The following is a 6,206-nucleotide window of genomic DNA, read 5'->3' on the forward strand; positions in this document are numbered from 1 at the left end:
TGGGGATATCAAGATGAGTAAAATGTGGTTCCTGACACATTTGCCACCACCATGGAACTCAGTCAAATGGCTGAAATAAATACACAAATAAAAACAGTGGAAAATGTCTGTTGTGTGTGGAGCAGGCATCACGTGGAGGAGTGGCAAGAGATGATAGAGTGAAGCTCTTTAATGTCAAGTTCTTCCCAGCAGAGAGAGGAGGGCAAAGCTTGCACACTCCTGGGATGTAAAACCTGAGGGTCAAGTAGTGAACCAAAGAGGCTGGAACAGCAGAAAAGAAAAAGAGGAAGGTTCAGAAGGCCTGAGCGATGCCGCCTCCCTCGTCCGGGTTCTGTCATTTCTCACAGGCGTGCCTTTAGTAGCCGCCGCAGAATTCTCTCCCCCCTTCACTCGTGCCTGTCTGCATTACATTTTCTGTGCTGCAACCTGAGTAGACCTTTTAAAACACATGCATGCGCGCGCACACACACACAGTTCATGTGATTCCATGCTTATCGTCAATGATTTCCTGTTGCTCCTAGAATAAAACCTTAAATGTGTCCTGCAAGGATCTTGCAGTCTGGTTCTGCCTTCTTGTCCCATACCACATCGTCCCTTTCTCTCTTTCTGCTCCAGCCACTTAGATTTTCTTAGAATCCTTACACTTGTAGGATGAGTTTTCCCTCCCACCTCAGGACATCTTGTTCATGTTGTTCTTAATACCTAGAACCTTCTTTCCTTCTCTCTTCTCCTGGCTAATGCCTCTTCATTCTTCAGAACTTAGCTAAAGTTTCACTTTTTAAAATGAAGTTCCCCCTAACTTGTCTGACTATGTCAAATTCACCTGTAACAGGCTCTCACAGTAAGTTCTGCCTTTTAATAGAAATTACTGATGAATTAATTCATTCAGTAAATATTTACTACACATTTGCTGTGTGCTCTTCACTCATCTAGGCAACTGGAATGTTCATAAGCAAATAAGGCAAAAATCCTTGCCCTCATAGAGTTTACATTCTAGTGGGAAGAAGGAGGTCGTAAACAAAGAAGTAAATGAATATAAATGTCACGTGGTCGTATATACTATGAGTGCAATTAGGGAGGGGAAATGAGATTAGAAATGTCAGTGGGGGGAGAGGATGAGAAAGTTGAAATTTTCAACGAGTAGTTTGGGAAAGCCTAACTGACAAAGTACTATTTGAGGTAAGACCTGAAGGAGACAAGTAAGTAGGTAAGCCCTACGGACACCTAGGAAAGAGCCAACCAGCAGAGGGAACAGCAAGTGCAAAGACCTCGTGAGAAGAGTGGGCCAGGAGTTGCCAAGGACCAGCACAAAGCCTGGAGCACAGTGAGTGGGAGAGAGGGTAGTAGGACAGATGGTTAGAGAAGCAAGATACAAGAGATGGCATAGTGTCACGTTAAGGACTTGCCTCTTACTCAGAGTGAGAAAGGAAATCTTGGGAGTTTGATGGAGGGGGACATGATCCAACTTATATTGTAAAAAGACTGCTTTGGCTACAGTGTTGAGAATGCACTATAGGTGGTCTAGAACTGAGGCGGGGGGGCCGGTTTGGGGAGGGCATTGCTGTAATCTGAGCTAAAGGAGGTGGTGGAACCAGAGTGGGAACCATGGATGTTGTAAAGAAGTTGAATCCAGCATGTAGTTTGTAATAAAGGAAATAGAATTGATTGATAGGTAGGGCTTTAGGAATGTAAGAAAGAGAAGAATTATAATAACTCCAGGGTTTTTGACGTCAATAACAGGAAAAGTGAATTGCCATTTACTGACTTGGGGAAGACTGAATTTTGGTTTTGGACTTACTAAGTTTAAGTTACTTCTCAGATGATCGAGTAAAGATGTCCGGCATACAATCGGGTATATGGGCTTGAGTTCAAGTAGATTTATAGGCTGGGGATATAGACGGTGTTTAAAAATAATGAGCCTGGAAGAGCTTATCAAAGGAGCGAGTGTGGATAGATCAGGGAGAGGAAGGGCAAGGACAGACATCTGGGACTCACCTATAATTGCTGAATTCTCACCGTCTCCCACCTGACCAAGGTAGAGAAGAAATGGAGACTCAAGGAAAAGTCCTGCCAGTGACTTCTTCCATTTCCCCCTCTTCCCAGGGACCCATACTCTTTTGACCTTTAGCGACCCCAATCCTCACCCTTCACCCACAGGGGACTGACATCCCATCACATTCAGAGTTTAATGCTGACCAGAATTGGTGCCTTAAAATATTAAGCATATTTCTGCTGCACTTGATATAACATAGTTGATATTTCTGTTTTTTTATTCTTTGTTAGCAAGTCCATTAAAGGAGATGAAATCATTATCTCTTATTTAATATCTCCAGGTCTAAAATCTTTGAGCAGAAAGTGGATAGATTTTAAAACTACAAATGGAGAATTGAGATTAAGATTGGTTGAATCCCAGTTACAAAGAATAATAAGATTTTCGGATTTGCCTGAACTTCCCTCACAAGGGAAGGAGTTGGCATGTGGCTATAAAAATATTAGAGTGCAGATTTATCAACACTTACTTTTTTGTTCTTTACCCTTGATTCTTTACAGCGTTAGTCATGTGCATTTTCATTAATGACCTAAATGCATTACAGGGAGGATGGTTAAGAGAGCAGTGTTTATATTTTGTGTGCAAGAGAAAGCAATTTGTACCAGAATTTCAATTTCAAGCCTACCATTTGACAGACATCTCTACATGCCACAAGTTCCCCATTGACTCTCACCACCAGAGTTCTGAGGACTAAATGTGAGTAACTCCAAACCTGAAGGAACTGAATGGTAAAGATTTCAGTCTATTAAAATCCCCAGTACACCCTAATACGTCCACCACAAGAAAACAGGCAGTAACTACAACAAAAACCGAAATGCTTGATTTCACAGTTTGGTAGAAAATGTTGGAAAACTTATGAAATGTCAAGAAGCAAAAAATTGAGTCAAAAATAATTTAGCAATCAAACTACAATCTACACTTCCTTTCGCATCTTGGGCAACATTGTCACCATGGATGGCTATAGAATCGAGGTTTATCAACAGATTCCATCACTAGGAAAAACATCACGTAATTAGTCTCAGCACTGTCTCTATTGCATCACTTAAGGGTTAATTTACGCGCTGAATTATTAAATGTGTTCTCACACCATGACAAAATTGTGAACCCGAGAGGTCATAGTACTTTCCAGTCTGTAGCGTGTCAGGGACTGAGTTCCTAAGAGGTTCATGTAAGGGAAGCTGGCACCCACTGGAAGCTGCTGTCTGAGTCATGGCTGGTGTATACTCTTCCTTGTTTAGCCTCGTATGCAGCTTGTTTGCATTACTTGAACAGATTTGCTGTTTCTATTCTAACTGCATTGTGTATGGCATGAGGAATGCTGATTAATTCTTGTCGGTAATCATCGCAGAGGCTGCCAATGCTGTGCATTTACATCCTCCGTTACGTAATCTATGTATGCATTCCTTATGCTATTAGTGGAAGCAGCATGCAATAGGTAAATAAACCTGTTCCTGATTTAGATTGAAAATGACTGTTGATCCTTCCCTGTCTTTAAAAGACAGAAACTGAATTAGATGGAGGAATCTGGTACAGGCTTTATCTGCTTTGAGGAGCTTTAATTAGAGTTCTTTAATTGTCCCTACAGCTGCCACCAATAGTAAACTCTGAAATATCAATTGTAATTGGAAGATAAATTTGCATTTTATTCCTGGTATGAAGTTAGCATGTCTTACTTTGTGAACTTTAAGACAGTGAACTATTGAGGCCATCAGGGTCCCTAACTGTCCCTTTGATTGTTCTGATACTTGCATTGTGGGGACTGTCTCATCCACTTCCCTTAAAAAGAGAAGTAAGTAGAAAATGAGTTCTAGGTGAGCTTAACTCAGCAGACTACTTACTGTTTTATTCAGAGACTAGTGAGTAAATAGGTTTTTAAAAAATGGATTATAGTTTGAAGAAGGAGTTTCACTGGAAATCCTAAAGCATTTAAAAAGACATAAAGTGTGTCACCCCTGACTTCATGCTTGTAGTCAAATTACAACTTACACAGCAGTGCTGTACAGGGAAAGGACAAAAAAAATAAACAACAGATAATATAAGAAACTAATGTATCCATGTCTTCATAACCTTATCCCAACTTCCTCAGTCTCTTCTTGAGTTGCTAGGTGGGAATCACCAAATCAGATGATTAGATTCAATATAATGAGCCTTCTTGTTTTCCAGAAGAGTCAGTGAAGTTCTGGTTTCTATGAGAATGGCACTGTTCAGAATCTTTTATTTCATGGTTAGTCATTTACTACTCCTGAAAGAAGTAGACGGTGTAACTACTCACAATGGCTTACACAATACAAGAACGATTTATGATCTCAGATCAGTGAAAAGTCCTGAGGAAAGACCAAAGGGAAGACCAACTGTTGGATCTCGTCCTGCCCTGCAGTGCTCTCAGTTGGCTTTACTCTGAGGCTTTGTTTATGCGACGGCCTCGAGTACCTCTAAACGTTTATTTTCTATCACTAGGAATTCCTGTATAGGGAAAAATTTTCTTTCCTGACCAGTCCAGCAAAAATCCCAGAATTAATTCTTGGTGGATCCAAATGGCCTAAATTGGACTATGTGCCCAAGATTTATCCAGTCACCATAAAGAGCAAAGTTTTGGTGAATCTTATGAAAATATAATATGCAAAGCTTTGTCTAATCTTAGCCTACCCTTAAGATCTGGGTGGGGATAAGCTTCTCCCAACCACATTTACTGAAAATGAAGGACTAGTCATTCTTCAGGGTGTGACTATCAGAAGACAAAAGGGAAAGTGGTTTTGGGCAGAAAAAAATGAATGAGAGGAAAGAAAAAAAGCAAGCAAGGGTGGAAGAAAGAGAAAGAGAAGAAAGAAAGAAGAAAGAAGGAAGGAAAGAAAGGAAGGAAGAAGGGAATGAAGTAAGGTCTGATGAAAGGAGGGTGGGAGAGGAGGGGGGAGGGCGGGAGGGAGGAAAGAAGGAGGGAAATGATGAACGTACACCACGTCATGTTTTATTGAAGAGTTAATGGTCAGGGAAGCAGCAGGAGGGAGGAGGCAGAGAAGCTAAGATGTTCACTGGAATCCTAACAGGATAATTAATTTCTGTATAATTGTGTGATAGATCCATTTTCATTACTTGGTCATGGGTATGCATAAACACACACACAGCACCACGGGCACACACAATGCCGTTATGTCTCTGGTTGGGTCTACATGAGCACAACACTACTTCTGGGATGAAGACAATTAACTTTCCAGCAAAATTCTATCCCTTAAAATCACCCTATTGCTTTACAGAAATGTGTACAAATGTTGATTGTGTAGAAGATTAGCTGTAGGCTTATATATGAGAGGATTTGTTTCCGGGAACTGAGACAAGGTCACAAAATCTCAAAATACAAACTAGAGTCTAGCCACCAACTTTAACATGCATTTCACACAGACTTCTTTTCTTTCTTTTTTTGTTTTCTGCTGGAGGAAGATTGGCCCTGAGCTAACTTCTATGCTAATCTTCCTCTGTTGTGCATGTGGGATGCCATCACAGCATGGCTGATGAATGGTGTGTAGGTCTGCACCCAGGATCAGAACCCACGAACCCTGTGCTGCAGAAGCAGAATGTGTGAACTTAACCTACACCACCAGGCCAGCCCCTCACATAGATTTCTCACTTCTATTTGCTGCCTTATCATTGAACCTACATTTCTCTGGATTTGGCCCAATGAGTATTACTGAAGCCAGGGTCTACTAGTTTCAGCACACTTAATGTTTTTTTATCTTGGACTCAATTACTTTATGCTCATGAGAAAATTCTCATTTGTTATTCCTCAGAACAGCAAAGTCATATGTCCTGCTTTCTGCTATTATTTTACCAAATAATAAAACTATACATAATAAAATACTTAGATGATTATAACAACATCACTGTGAAGACAAAGATGGCACAATTGCAGAAGCTGAACCACGGGTGGTAGTGATAGCTTAATACATTTGTTCTTTGTGAGAAAGAAAAAGTCTAAACCCCACATTAGGACTTCTAGTTTCCACTTAGGAAGATAGAGAGCTAGCAGGTCATTCTCAACTTTACGAGAGGAGAGTAGGATCAGTGTGGAGGCAAAGTGGAGTCAGAGCACAAGGGGATAGACGCAGGGCAGGCGAATGCAGTGACCGCCATCCCATGTGAAGGTAGGAACACTCGTCGCCAC

This window comes from Equus caballus, chromosome 2 (genome assembly GCF_041296265.1).
Source record: "Equus caballus isolate H_3958 breed thoroughbred chromosome 2, TB-T2T, whole genome shotgun sequence".
Taxonomy (NCBI): Eukaryota; Metazoa; Chordata; class Mammalia; order Perissodactyla; family Equidae; genus Equus; species Equus caballus.